Source organism: Durio zibethinus, chromosome 4 (genome assembly GCF_047325235.1).
Source record: "Durio zibethinus cultivar Kanyao isolate XHJ-2024 chromosome 4, ASM4732523v1, whole genome shotgun sequence".
Taxonomy (NCBI): Eukaryota; Viridiplantae; Streptophyta; class Magnoliopsida; order Malvales; family Malvaceae; genus Durio; species Durio zibethinus.
In genome coordinates this window covers 11,930,948-11,947,415 of record NC_143165.1, presented here as the reverse complement: position 1 = coordinate 11,947,415, position 16,468 = coordinate 11,930,948, and positions in this window count along the sequence as shown.

Below are 16,468 nucleotides of genomic sequence, written 5' to 3'. Positions count from 1 at the left end.
GTCTGGTTCGGGTCCACACGTGGATCTTTTTGGTCTAAACAATGTTGTTTTGGGCTTTAGTTTTCTATATAAAGCCAAAATTTTTTTTACTCCATTTCAAACCTTTCAGCCTAAAAAAAAGGTTCCCCAGCCTCTAAAATTCTCTCTGGCTCCGGGCAAGATCCGGTGCCACAGTAACAGTCGTCTGAGTCATCGTCGGTGGTTGTCGCCGGTGATCGCCAATGACAAAAAAATTTAAAATTCATCGAAATGCTCTTTTCGACCTACTGAGCTCAGATCCATTATCCTTTTCATGAGAAATAGCCCCGATCTTTGTAGATCGGGGTTTGAAGTCTTTTTTTTTCTTGGAGATTAACTAATGATCCTTTTTTTTTCTTTGGTGTAGGTGGCTTTGGCACTGAGGCTCCTCCCTACAAGGAGAATTGTGTTTTGTTTTGTTTTTTTTTTTTGTTTCTGTGCATCTGTTTTGGGTTTTTTTTTTGTTTTTTTATAGGTAGGGATAGGGGAGTGTTTGGGTTTCTAAGAATGATTCTAAACTTTTGGGTGTGGGAGTTTTGTGTTTTTTGGGAATGGAGATGTGTTTAAAAGAGGCTTAAAAGGGAAAGGTTGGGTGCTTTATAGGGTTGGGAATGGTGGTGGTCGGTAAAGCATACATCTGGCGAGGTATGGGTGCGATGGTAGGGTAAGGTTGGTGGTTCTGAGCAATTGGGGCAAGTAAGGTGCAGAGGCTCTAATGGGATTGGGGATGGTAGTGACAGGGCGTGGGAATAGGTTGGTGCCATGCACGGCACCATGCTTGTCCTTGTCCCAACTTTTTTTTTTTTTAATAAGTTTAACTTTTTTTTAATTTTAATTAAACTAATATTATTATTATTATTATTATTATTATTATTATTATTATTATTATTATTATTATTATTATTATTATTATACAAAAAATTGAAAATGGTAGACCTGGACAAGATTCGATGTCTACAGCTAGTTCGGTTGGGCTGAAAATAGAGGCAATTTGACAAGCGGTTCGGTTGGGCCGGTTCAAGGGTAGTTCAGTTGAGCCTGTCCAAAGCTGGTTGAAGGATGGGTTATAGGGTTGGGTCACGCGGATCTCGGGTTTGGTTCAGGTCCACGCGCGGATCTCTTTGGTCTAAACAACATCGTTTTGGGCTTTAGTTTTCTATATAAAGCCAAAATTTTTTTTACTCCATTTCAAACCTTTCAGCCTAAAAAAAAAGTTCCCCAGCCTCTAAAATTCTCTCTGGCTCCAGGCAAGATCCGGTGCCACACTAACAGTTGTCTGAGTCACCATCGATGGTTGTCGTCGGTGATCGTTGGTGATCGCCAGTGGCAAAAAAATTTTAAAATTCATCGAAATGCTCTTTTCGACCTACTGAGCTTAGATCCATTATCCTTTTCATGAGAAATAGCCCCGATCTATGTAGATCGAGGTTTAAAGTCTTTTTTTTCTTGGAGATTAACTAATGATCCTTTTTTTTTCTTTGGTGTAGTTGGCTTTGGCACTGAGGCTCCTTCCTATAGGGAGAATTGCATTTTGTTTTGTTTTTTTTTTTTGTTTCTGTGGATCTGTTTTGGGTTTTTTTTTTTTTGTTTTTTGATAGGTGGGGATAGGGGAGTGTTTGGGGTTTTGAGAATGATTCTAAACTTTTGGGTGTGGGAGTTTTGTGTTTTTTGGGAATGGAGATGTGTTTGAGAGAGGCTTAAAAGGGAAAGGTTGGGTGCTTTATAGGGTTGGGAATGGTGGTGGTCGGTAAAGCATACATCTGGCGAGGTATGGGTGCGATGGCATGGTAAGGTTGGTGGTTCTGAGCAATTGGGGCAGGTAAGGTGCAGAGGCTCTAATGGGATTGGGGATGGTAGTGACAGGGCGTGGGAACAGGTTGGTGCCATGCACGGCACCATGTTTGTCCTTGTCCCAACTTTCTTTTTTCTTTTAATAAGTTTTGTAATAACTTTTTTTTTAAATTTTAATTAAACCAATATTATTATTATTATTATTATTATTATTATTATTATTATTATTATTATTATACAAAAAATTGAAAATGGTAGACCTGCTTGTCCTTGTCCCAACTTTCTTTTTTTTTTAATAAGTTTTGTAATAACTTTTTTTTAAATTTTTATTAAACCAATATTATTACTACTACTACTATTATTATTATTATTATTATTATTATTATTATTATTATTATTATTATTATTATACAAAAAATTGAAAATGGTAGACCTGGACAAAATTCGATGTCTACAGCTGCCCCTCTTTGCATGTTACTGAGAATCAGTAATAAGGCAAAGACAAAGACAACGATTTTGTTCGAAGCTAACTAGATGACTTTCCTAACTTTTGGTTTCTTTTTTTTTTTTTTTAGGAGATTAACTATAGATTAAGTGAAAAAGAATGATTGAGATGATAACGCAAAGTAAAAAATAATGATAGAGATAGAATGATTGGGGTTAAAATGTGAGTAAGAAGAAAAAAATGACAACTGGATTTGAACCACAAGTCAAGAAAAAAAAAACAATTGGGATTAAATTGTAAGTCAGAGATTCATGATGAGTGAGATTGAATTGCAAGTTAGAAAAAATAAAAATGACTGGGATTAAACCACAAGTCAAGAAAAATAAAAATGACTGGGATTGAACCACAGTTAGAAAAATAAAATCAACTGGGATTAAATCGCAAGTCAGATATTATAAAAATGACTAAGATTAAATCACGAGTCAGAGATTAACGACTGGGACTGGACTGCAAGTCAAAAAAATAAAAATGATTGAGATTAAACCGCAAGTCAGAGATTATAAAAATGACCAAGATTAAACCACAAGTTAGAGATTAATGGCAACTGGGACTAAACCGCAAGTTAGAAAAGTGATTGGGATTAAACCGCAAGTCAAAAGAATAAAGAAATGACTGGGATTAAACCATGAGTTAGAGATTAATGACAACTGGGACTGAACCGTAAGTCAGAAAAGTGACTGGGATTAAATCGCAAGTTAGAAAAATAAAGAAATGATCGAGATTAAACCATGAGCCAGAGATTAATGATGACTAGGACTGAACTGCAAGTCAGAAAAATAAAAAGTGACTGAGACTAAAACGTAAGTTAGAAGAATAAAGAAGTGATCAGGATTAAACAACGAGTCAAAGACTAATGACAACTGGGACTGAACTGTGAGTCAAAAACTGACTAAGATTAAATCGAAAGTCAGAAGAATAAAGAAATGACCAGGATTAAACCACGAGTCAAAGATTAATGACAACTAGGATTGAACTATAAGTCAGAAAAGTGACTGGGATTAAATCACAAATCAAAAGAATGAAGAAATGACTGAACCACAAGTCAGAGACTAATGACAATTAGGACTGAACCAAAAGTCAAAAAAGTGATTGGGATTAAACCGCAAGTCAAAAAAATAAAGAAATGACCTGGATTAAACCATGAGTCAGAGATTAATGATGACTGGGACTAAATCGTAATCAAAAAAATAAAAGTGATTAAAATTAAACTGCAAGTCAGAAGAATAAAGAAATGATCGGGATTAAACACGAGTCAAAGACTAATGACAACTGGGACTGAACCATAAGTTAGAAAAATAAAAGTGACTGAGATTAAACCATAAGTTAGAAGAATAAAGAAATGATCGGGATTAAACCATGAGTCAGAGATTAATGACGACTAGAACTGAATTGTAAGTAAAAAAAATGATTGGGATTAAACCATAAGTTAGAAGAATAAAGAAATGATTGGGATTAAACCACAAGTTAGAGATTAATGATGATTGGGACTAAACTACAAGTCAGAAAAGTGACTAGGATTAAACTGCAAGTCAGAAAAATAAAGAAATGATCAGGATTAAACCATAAGTCAAAGATTAATGTAACCAAGACTGAGTTGTGACTTGAAAAATAAGGGATTGGGTACTCTATAAACCAATAGTTTTGGTTTTAAGAATCGTGCCAGAGGTAACATATCACCTTCAAGGCCATCATGTTTGTTTTGAAAAAGAAAAATGCTATCCTTCCTGATGTTTCATAAAGAAACTTTTTATGTACCTTATCAAGAGGTATGTGATGTATGCAATGATTATGATGAATGAAAAGATAAAGATGCAGTCAATGAATTATATCATGCATTTTCATCCAAGTTAATTCAACTTTTTAGTTCAATTTTTTCAAACTTTAAAAGCCACTTTCAGTAGTCTCGTCTTTCTGATCTTCATCTAGAAATCTCCGTCTTTTGATGGACCTATTTGACTTTAGTCACTCTAAAATCTTCTTTGAATCTTTTTTTTCTCCTTTTTTTTTTTTTAGTGATTAATCAATTTCAATTCATTCTTTCTGACCATGTATTATTATTTCCTTCATCCTTATATTGCATTCTCTTTTCGAGCGATGCATTGGTCTATTATGAACTTTATCATCATTATCTTTATTTTAAATGACAAATGCAATGATTCCAAGTTCAAGTTTGGGTATGAAATACTGTCAACAATGGAGGTGTTTTGGATTTAGAAAGATATAGATAAGCTTTTTGGGATAAAAAGAATAGTTAACTCAAAAGTATTTGAAGAATTAAATATCAATTTTCTAGATAATGGACATCTGAATGACTTTGACCTATAGACTAGGTCTTTTCTAAAAACTCATTAAATTAGCAATCTTGCCATGTTTGATTTCATATAACCAATCTTTGCCTCACATTTGTGACTAATGAGAACTTGCCCCTAAAAGTTATCTCTCTTAATTTTGGCACCGATTCATCCAGTTGGTGTCACTCATTCGTTCTTTGAAGGGTTTTCTCCTAGCTCCACCTTTATTCAAGCTGTCTTTTAGGTTTTCAGCTTAAATGACTCTCTTTTGGTTTAAACTACCCTTTTTGAGTTTTTAGTCTGAATCACTTTCTTTTTTTTACTTTTTCTTTTTTTTGCTTTTTCTTTCTTTTTTTTTACGTAAAATATTTCTTGACAATATCTGAATTCACAGGATTTGGCAATTCATCACTATCCATTTTTACGAGGATCAGAGCCTCACCAGAGAATGCCCTTTTTATCACATATGGACCTTCTCAATTGGGCATCCATTTTCTTTTATTGTCATATTGGTATGGTAAAATCCTTTTCAAAACCAATTCGTCCTTATGAAAGCATCGTAGTTGTATCTTCTTGTCATGTGTTCGCATGATTTTTCTTTGGTACATTTGTTCATGGCTAAGTGCTGAGAGCCTTTTCTCTTTAATAAGATTTAGTTGCTCAAAATGATCTCAAACCCAATTTGCTTTGTCCAATTTTTCCTCTATCAAAACTCTCAGAGAATGAATTTTCACTTCAATCAGTAGTACAACTTCCATCCCATACATTAGCAAAAACGGGGTGGCCCCCGTGGAGGTTCGAATTGATGTTCTATAAGCAACTAGAGCAAAGGGTAATTTTTTATACTAGTCTCTATATGTATCAATCATTTTCTCCAATATTCTTTTCATGTTCTTATTTGTAGCTTCCACTGCACCATTCATTTTTGGACAATATGGTGCTAAATGATGATGCTTGATCTTGAACTATGCACACAATTCTTTCATCATTTTATTATTTAAGTTGCTAGCATTATTTGAGATGATCCTTTTTGGGAGCCCATATCGACATATTATCTCTCTTTTTATAAATCTACATACCACTGATTATGTAATACTAGCATACGAAGCTGCTTCTACTTACTTTGTGAAGTAATCGATTATCACAAAAATAAAACGATGCCCATTTAAAGCTTTTTGGGTTTATGGGTCTGATCACATCCATTTTCCACATAGAGAAGGGCCATGGTGATGTTAAGACATGTAGTGGGATTAGAGGGGAATGAATTTTATTTGCATAAATGTGGCATTTATGGCACTTTCTTGCATAACTAATGCAATCATTTTCCATTGTAGACCAGTAGTAACCCACTCTCATAATCTGTTTGGCTATCATATGCCCGTTAGAATGTGTTCCACAAATTCCTTCATGTACTTCTTTAAGTATCCTTTGTGCTTCCATAGCATCGACACACCTTAGCAAAATCTGGTCTCAGCTTTTCTTATATAGGATTTCACCATCAAGCACAAATCCCACTGCTAATCTTTGGATGATCCTTTTATCATTTTCAGAGGCTTGTTTGAGGCAGTTTTGGCACTTATATACTATATAATGTCATAATACCATGGTTGCCGATCTACCTCCTCTTCTACATTCGAACAATGGGCTGGTGAATCTCTCATTTATATTCTGATGGGCTGGATTTTTGTACTATCGTTTAACTTAAATATTGCTGCTAGAGTAGCCAAGGCATCAACAATCTGATTTTTTTTTCGAGGAACATGCTGAAATTGAATCTCTTTAAACTATTTTATCAAGCCAGTTATGTGCCTTTGGTATAACACTAGTTTCAGGTCCTTGGTTTCCCATTCACCTTTTAGTTGATAAATTACCAATGATGAATCCCTATATACTTCTAGTGTTTCAATCTTCTTGTCAATGGCCATTTATAAACCCATGACACATGCTTCATATTCAGTAACATTGTTTGTGCAATTGAAGTCTAACCTTACAGTACAAGGGTAATAACTTCCTTCTAGGGATATTAGCATTGCCTCAATACCATGCCCTATTATATTGGATGCTTCGTCAAAAAACATCTTCCACACTTTTCTTACAGGCTTTTCATATTCTTCCTGCAAGATCCCCATTAAGTCTTCATCTGGAAATTCAAACTTCATAGGCTCATAATTTTTTGTAGTTCAATCAGCAAGAAAATTAGCTATTGCACTCTTTTTTATGGATTTTTATGTCACATATACAATATCATATTTCGAAAATATGACCTGTCATCTTACTATCTTACCTGATAGGGACGATTTGTAAAAAATGTACTTGAGGGGATCCAATTTTGATATTAGCTAAGTCGTATGATAGAGCATGTACTGCCTGAGTCTACGAGTAGTCCAAGCTAAGGCACATCATATTTTTTCTATTTAGGGATACTTGGCCTCATACTCTGTAAACTTTTTACTCAAATAGTAAATAGCATACTATTTTTTACCAATTTCATCTTTTTACCCCAATATGCATCCCATTGATTTTTCTTGCATCGTTAGATATAAAATCAATGATCTTCCTACTACTAGTGGTATTAACACTGGTGGGCTTGTCAAATACTCTTTAATCTTTTCAAAAGTATTTTGACATTGTTCATCCCATTCACTAGGATTATTTTTATGAAACAATCTAAAGATTGGATTGTATTTCGAGGTAAGTTGAGATATGAAACGAGAAATATAATTCAATCACCCTAAAAGGCCATTCACTTCCTTTTGCATATGTGGTGCTGACAACTCTTGAATGGCTCAAATTTTATCAGGGTCTACTTTTATACCTCTTTCGCTTATTATAAACCCTAACAATTTTTTAGATTTAACACTAAATGTGCATTTAGCTGGATTCAACTTAAGCTGGTATCTCCATAATCTTTCGAAGAGCTTCTTGAGATTACCAACATGATCTTGACCTTTTTGGGACTTAGCTATCATATCATCAACATATACCTCTATCTTCTTGTGCATCATATCATGAAAGAGAGTGACCATCATCTTTTGATATGTGGAACCAGCATTTTTTAACCCAAAAGGCATGACTTTATAACAAAATATGCCCCACATGGTTACGAACATAGTTTTCTCCATATCTTCCCAAGCCATTTTGATCTGGTTATAATTGAAAAACCCATCCATGAATGATAAAGTGGAATACTTAGTCGCATTATCCATAAGGGTATCAATATGTGGCAATAGGAAATTATCTTTTAAGCTTGCCCTATTCAAGTCTCAGTAGTCCACACACATTCTAACTTTTTCATCTTTTTTAGGAACTAGGACTATATTGGCTACCCATTTGGGGTACTTGGCTACCTCTAAAAAACTAGCATTAAATTGCTTATTTACTTCTTCTTTTATCTTTAATAACATTTCTAGATTCAAGCATCTTAACTTTGGCTGTATCGATCAACACTCTAGTTTTAAAGGCAATCTATGTTCAACCACATCTGTGCTAAGTCCGAGCATATTTTGGTAGGACCATACAAATACATCCATGTACTTTTACTGTAAATTCACTAGCTTCTATTTCTCAATCAGTGATAATAAAGTATCGATCCTAACTTCTTTCTTATTCTCACCATCTTCCAAATTCAAAAAGTCAGTTGATTCCTGATCGGGTTCTATAATTTTCTCCTTTTGCTCCATTCATTTCAACAGAGCATGAGGTAAATCATAGTCTTCTGAATCAACATTGTTATCAAGCTCGCTAATGTGAATCAAATTTTCAAAATCAAACCTGATATTATTGCCTTGGTCATCCATAATGTTCATTATTAGAAAACCTGAAAGTGGGTATAATGACAAAACATATATATATATATACTGATCTTGGCAAAGGTAAGGAGAATAGCAATGAAAAAAGAAAAAAAAAGAAGAAGAAAGAATGGAAAACATGGTGTCTGTGAAATGCATCGCATTTATCATTTTATTAAGACAATGAAAATAAGCCTATACATTTAACATTCGCATGCTCTTAGGCAGAAGCAATTGGAATTTTCAAGTTAAATGGTTCAAGGATAACAAAAATGGTACACCATTCTTAGGTCTCTTAACCTAAAAAGAAAAAAAAAGATCTTTTTATCTTACATGACTTTTTCATCTGTTCTAATTTGAAATCGAGAAAAAGACTTCCTCCAATCCCATTATTGGTTCTTTTTGTTCAATCTTTGTTGATCCAGGATAGACATGCCTACCTGAATGAAATGTTTTATACAAATAAAGGAATACCATTTTTCTATCAATTGAATTTTGCCCTTTGAGGAGTGCCATTCTCTTTTCTTTCTTTTTCGACATTATGTTTTTCTATCAGTAGTCGTAGGCTTATAGCTTAACCCTTATCTTTTTTTATTTTCAACCGAGCATGGTAATATTGTGATTCCTTGTAGAGCTTTTCCTAAGCCTTGCCCAGCTTATTAACCCTTGCCAACAGTCTGTCTAATCACCATTTTATAGTTTTTGACAATTGAAGGATCGATATTTTTTACCCTTCTCTAACATAAGTAGTGTTTGCTACTTTAAAAGCTTTGAATGAACATTTGATCACTTTTTTTACCGTCTCAACATAAGGAGTAGTTAAGGTTTTTGTTACCAATAAATCCTCTTCACATCTATATAGACTTGTTTTTCTTTCACAATAAATTTTACCTTTTGGTGTAGAGATAAAGGTCATCTCCGATCGTATGAATCTAAGGTCTTCCTAGTAAACAATTATATGCAAGAGTTATGTCCATCGCTTGGAATAGGATGTTGAATGTACAAGGATCAATCTGCAACAGAATCTCTATATCACTAATTAACTCTCTTCATGCTCCATTAGATGCTCTTACAATTATATGATTATTTCGCATGTGAGAGGGATCCACCGAAAGCTTTAACAATGTCATAAGAGGCATAACATTAATAAATGATCCATTGTCAATCAGCACTTTGGTCATAGTGTAGGATTTGCATTTGACAGTAATGTGTAAAGCCTTAACACTAATTCATCATTCTGGAGGTATTTTGTCATCATTGAAGGTGATAAAATTCGGGGCTATAATATTCCCAACTATGTGATCTACCTTTTTAACAAAAATGTTATGCTCGACATAAGCTTGGTTGAGCATTTTTAGCAAAGCATTCCTATATGGGTCAAAATTCAATAGTAGTGACAATAAAGAAATATGAGCTAATAGTTTGTTTAGCTAGTCAACCACACTGTACTCACTATGCTTAATGATCTTTAAAAACTCACAAGCTTTTTTTTTTTTACACTGGTTTGTTAACTTGCACTTTTAAGCATACCACCAGCTAATAATCTTGACTTTTCCTTTTGTCTTATTCTCTTATCTTACCTTTTTCCCTTTTTAGCCTTTTCTGACATTTCAAGAGTGTAAATCCAACCACTTCGAGTCATTCTTCCTATTCCCGCTATGTTGGCAGTATTTCTCATACTTGGATCATTTAAGGTCACATCAGACCTTTGCATCGTCACATCATAATCATATTTCTATGGGACTGCTCTATCAATTCGATAAGGGAATGGACTAGGGACATAAATAGTCATTGATGTCCTGAAAGAGGGAATGACTTTCTCAGTTATGAGCTTCAATTTTTCATCATAATAGATAGTGAGCGGTTTGGGAATAAAAGACTTGCCAAGATGTTCATTTCCTACTGTATTCACACTGTTTTCATCACTTTCATCATAAAACTCAATGATTGCCTCATCCATCAAGCTCTGTAATATTCGTTTAAAGATTTCACAACCTTGGATTGAATGTCCAATTGTTCCCTTATGGTATCTGCAAAAATGGTCAAGGTCTTCATGACTTCCATTGTCATCCAAAAATAACGGTTGGATCATGCCCATCTCATACAAACAGTCATACACTCATTCAAAATGGGTTTTTACTTTATCCACGCATCTTTTGATCTTCACATCTTTTTCTTTACCCACCATATTAATTTTTCCTGTAGTGTGATATAACAAGGGGTTTTCACTGACACTTGGCTTGAATTTGGTGTCAAAAGTTAAGAGCCCATCATTTATCAAACCTTGCACCTTATGTTTAAGTGCCACGTAATTTTTAGTAGAGTATCATGTAACATAATAGTGATAATTGCACTTAGCGTTAGGGTCATACCAACTCGAGTAAAGTAGCTTTAATGGTTTCACATAGGAAGGAGCAATAAGATGGCCTCTCACCAACTGAAGGTGCAAATCGGTATAAAACATGAGAATTGGATTGAAATGAAGTCTTTCTCGATTGTTGTTGCTTTGTGGGTTTTTTTGGCTATTGTTTTGGTAGGTTGGTTGGGGGAATGGTCGGGCTAGAGGTGTGGAGGTGTAATTAGATGGTTGAGGGCTAAAACTTGGTCTGGGCAATGGTTGTTAGGGTGCTCGGTAATGATATAGTTATTAAAAATTTTGGTAAGTAGTAGGGTAGTAGAAGGGATATGGTGGACTTGGATTATACGAAACAAAAGGAAAATGTGAGAGATTTTTATGTGTGACAGCATGTGTCTCATGTTCTTTCTTTTTTGAATTTGCTGCCTTCTTTTCGAGCCCTTCAATTTGATAGGATTTTCTATCATTTCTCTTAAGATTACCATATCAGAGAAGTTTTTCGTGGCATTCCCTACCAACCTATCATAGTATGAGGCTTTCTACGTGTTGACAAATAGTATAGTTATCCCCTTTTCAGTCAGTGGTGGTTGGACTTGGGCTATCGCATCTCTCCACCGATGCGCATATCCTTAAAGGTTTCCATTAATTTCTTTTCTATATTTTGCAATGATAGCCTATTAGGGGCCGTATCTAGGACATGCTTATACTGAGCAATAAAAGTTTTGGCCAAGTTTGTCAACGAATGAATTTTGCTATGATCTAACTGCATGTACCATTTAGCTACCAAACCAGTTAAACTATTTTGGAAACAGTGTATCAGGAGTTTGTCATTATGGGTATGACCTGTCATCTTTTGACAAAACATGATAATATGAGCAGAATGACATTTTGTTCCATCGTATTTCTCAAAATCTGGGATTTTAAATTTTGGCGGGATAACTAAGTCAAGTACCAAGCTCAGCTCATTAGCATCAACAACCCCATATATGTCATTACCTTATATAGCTTTGAGCCTGTTTTCAAGTTGATCATACTTGTTTTGTATTTCTGAATTTATAATAGGCTCTAACATTTCATGAGACTTCTCCTGTTTAATAGGGTCATCAAGATTTGGCACTATGATAGGTCAATTGAGATAGGTCCTAAGTTAGTATTCAAGTGGGTTGGTTGTTGACTTGCAGAATGATTGACATAGGGGTATGGTTGCATGCTTGGTGGTCGTATATGTATACCTTGAGTAGCTTGAACTTGAGCTTGAGGCGAAGTAAATCCCAAAGGGTATAGTGGTTTTTCCATATTAATTTCTTCCCATGTCCTTGACGTACCAATGACTCTTTTACCTTTCAATGAACTAGACAACAATTATTTTAATTCAGTCATCTGTGTTTTGATACTTTGCTATATTTCCATCACTCTTTCTCTTATTTCCTCTTATGCCCTTTCGACTCTCTCAAATTTGGTTATATTTTCTTCTTCTATAGCTCAAGCTTGAGAACAAGTATTATATCTATGTGAGATTGTCTGACTTAGGTTCCTTGGCTTTACTATCCTTGAACCTTAGTTAATAACCATGAATTAAAACACATGATATAATATCATTGTTTATTATTGTTAGTATTTGCTTTTATTAAAATGCATGTATGAAATGAATGTAATGCAAATTGGGGTTTTGTCTTAGATCAATCATAACAAAAAGAAACTTTCATTAACCATGGGGATTTTTATACATCATCCAATCATTCTTGCGTTAAAACCATAAAAACATTTGATTTGAGCATATTGCTCCCTAGCTTCACATAAGTAGTTTAATAATCTTTGACTATGGCTTTGGGTTGGTACGATCTCCCATTCTAGTGCTTTTGCCTTTTAGACCATGTTACCTATTTTTAAGATAGCCTTATAAATTTAAGCAGTCAAATGTTCGATGTATTGCTATCTTTCTAAACTTTTTGCTCTCCACATCTCTTTAGCATCTATTTTCACATTACAAGTATAGGCCCAATAATCCTTCCTCTCTTGCCATTCATTCAAAATCTTGTCTATGTGGCTCTAATTGTTGGTCAACTGAAGCTTCAGACTCATTAATTCTTGCTCCAAAGCTTTTTTCTCACTTTGCAAATCAGAATTCCTATTCTGTTCCTTCCTTAGTTCGGCCCTTAGCTTTTTACTTTCATTTTAGCACTTTGCTACCTTTGTAGAAGCTCCTAAAAGTTTTTCTTTCCATTCATGCTGTTCTTTGGTGAGTGCAGAGATCACTTCTTTGTTCTCTCGAGCTCTATTCTTCAAATACTCCACCATTTCTCTTAATTTTTCCATGTCTTTCTTGGATCCCTTCGAAGGTCTACTGTCCAACCTTAATTTCTTATTTTCTTGATGCAAATTTTACAGATCTTCTTTTAATACCTTTCATTTCTTGGTCAACTTCTGTATTGTATCATCTTTTATCATTAAATCATATCTCAGTTGGTTGACCTGATCCATCATGGCCATCTTCTCTTTCTCTAACTTTTTCCTTTCAATCTTGAATTCTTGTCGGGCAATCTCAAAAGTTGACAATACCGATACTGAAATAAGAATGAGCAGCCTTTTTGAAATATCAGTTGGCAAAGGTCTAACTTCATTAACCCTCTTTATTCTTCACACAAGGTAACCTTCCGCAACATTATTTGCAAATCTAGCTGGGCTCATTCGGTTGACCTGCTTCCATTCTTTGTTGATTTCATAGACCTTTTTCACATAACTGGGTGCCCTATAATCAAACTCGAGTGAACTAAGTTTATGAGTCATAGAGATGAATTGCTGTGAGTCATTTTGTCTTTGAACCATAAAGGGTGCACAACTCATTGCCCCCATATTTCTAACAAGGGTACTCATGACTCATCCCCACAACTATACAAGATGGCCATAGAAAGCATCCATGGTGCCCTCCACATTACATCTTCACTAGTGAGCTCCAAAAAGAATGACATCCACTAACATTTTGTCTAATCTTTCCTTCATTTTTTGGCAGCAAACTCCTTGATAGGAATGAAATGAATGGAGAATGGCCGAAATGATATCTTTTCTTTTCCTCAAAAGTGACTTCTGAGCCAAACAAAAGCAATTGAGCACATCCTATAAATCGCCCTTCACTCTTCCTTCGACAAAAATTAAATAATCTAATAGTCTCTACCAAAATATTCGGTGAAGGGTTTACACCTTTATCCAATCACTCAAAAAAATCAAGTACTGATGCTTTTATATGTCCTAACACCTTAGGGAATATCATTAATCCATACACGGCCAAAACAAATACATCCAACTCTTGATTAGCATCAATATGCTTCTTTATATGCTCTAAAAGAAAAGCTGATGGAATGGCCTCAACCCTGTTTTTTTCCTTCTTGTGCTTGTCTATCTCGATCCCTATTTGCATAATCTTGGCTAATTTTTTTCTATATCTAGTAGTCTTATACTCATTCCAATAAATCTTATCTTAATTCACAAACTCTATTTGAAGAAAAGCTGAGTATTCTTCAATTGTGGGAGCCAAGTTTTCTTGGTTAAACATAAAGCATCAGTAAGATGGATCCAAAAATTGTACTACTACTCTAATAAACTGTTCATCAATCTTTACCAATGTGAGTAGTGCCACATCCTTATATTTCTTTTAAAAGGATTCCTTTCTTTTTGTTCCCCACTATTTCCAAATAGCCTCCAATTCTAATGTGTCATTTTGATTGAGATCCATATGCACTGACTACGGTAGCGATGGGATATGACTATCTACTAAACAATTACCTAAGTACTTTTTGATTGGCTTTTAACCTCTAAGTAGCTCTTACACACGGATGACATTCGTAGGTTTCCTAAAATTTTTTCTTACTAAAGATTGGTCCAAAATAATACCCTCTTGAGAAATGTGATACTTATATGATGCATGCAGCAAAATTGAAGGCAACAAAAAAATTAAACAAATTATAATGTAAATAAAACAAATAAATAAAGAAGTAAATAAATGAACAAACATGTATATGACATAACAGAATATATAGTGTCCTAATTTTAGGTAATTTTCTAAAGGATGACATAGCTCTATCCTAAGGCTGGGCCTTACAGCTCACTATATGTCGGGTTAAGATTTACGTGTCTAAAGGTTTTTAGATTATTCCTTACATCATTGTCCATTATAGACTAGTAAGGTTCCCCGATCCTCACCCATTACGAGTTATTAACAGAAAAGGTTCAATCTGAATGGAAGTATTTCGCTAGCAAATTGGGAGGTTATCACTTCACGAGAGCGTAGCTACTTCACTTCTTCCCATAAAGGACAGAGTCTGGGTCTAGAGCTTATGCATGTAAGTGTATATGCTAAAGTGTGCAGAGTGACATATTAATCAAGATATCATAAATGCAAAATTAAAACAAAATAACAACTAACATACAATTTATCTTATTTATTAACATGTATATATATATTTTTTGAAAAATTAAAATGAAGGAGATTAAATTAAATGTCAAGTAAAACCAATTAAATCCAACAATTCTTAATAGCGCATAATTAAAATTTTGGCTTGACTTTTAAGATGTCCCTAGTGGAGTCGTCAAGCTGTCATAACGATTTTGGGACTATCAAACGTAAAGGATTTTAAAATAAAAAAAGAGAAGTAGCCACCAATCTTTGCTATGGTGTGATTGGCCACCTAAAAGTTTATCTTTTTAATAAAGCTATAAAGTGGGTTTAAAGTTTATCAAAAAGATATATTTCAATTCGCAAAAAATCAGGTTAAGCTCGAGAGTCGGTTATGCATGTGAAGGATTAGCACCCCCACAACACGCATAAAATTGGTACTAATTAATCATGCGCTATTTTCGGTGTTGGATGAAATAGTTTTAACTTGAAATTTAATAATATCCCTTTCACTTTAAAAAAATAAAATTTTGCTAAAATCCTTTATTTAGGAATATTGAGAAATCTTTAAGTTAAAGAATTATCTTAAAATTTTCCAACATCTAGGAAAAATTTAAAATAACTCATTTCGCTTAAAATTTAACACAACAATCCTTAAAATGAAGTAACACTCTTTATAGATGATAATTGTTGGTGACTCTCTAACATCTAGGCAGAGTACCAAGAATTATTTCCTTCGAAATGTTATTTTCATTTTAGTTTATAATATCACAAATTTTGAAAAAAATACATTGTCCCTTTTTAATATAAAACATTTTATCATCAAGTAATAAATAAGAATTAAAGACAGAAGAATGCAAATAATTGCCTATGATAACATGCTAAAGTATGTATGACAACGAATGTTATGTAAGATGAAATGCAATTTTAAAGTTGGGCTCTTAAGTATAATGAGACCACCCCGACTCTCAAATGTTTAGGTAGAGCTTAGGTGCGACTGTTTATACTTAAGAGTCCAATTTACTATTATACATTTTATTCATTAATCCCATTATTAATGTGAATTAAGAATTCGTATGAAAAAATTTAATGAAATAAAGTTTCCCAAATACCTCATCATCTAAGTAACATTCAGGAAAAAATCATTTCATATGAGATTTTCACATGTATCCTTAAAGTTTCAAAATGATTTTGAGTTAAAGAAAATACGAACATCTCTAAAAATCTCCAACATCTATGTGGACTTTCGGAGCAAGTTCGATTTTTATGAATTTTAAAAATTAACCTTTTTGTTATAAAGGGTTTATATTAAAAATTTTTTTTTAATAA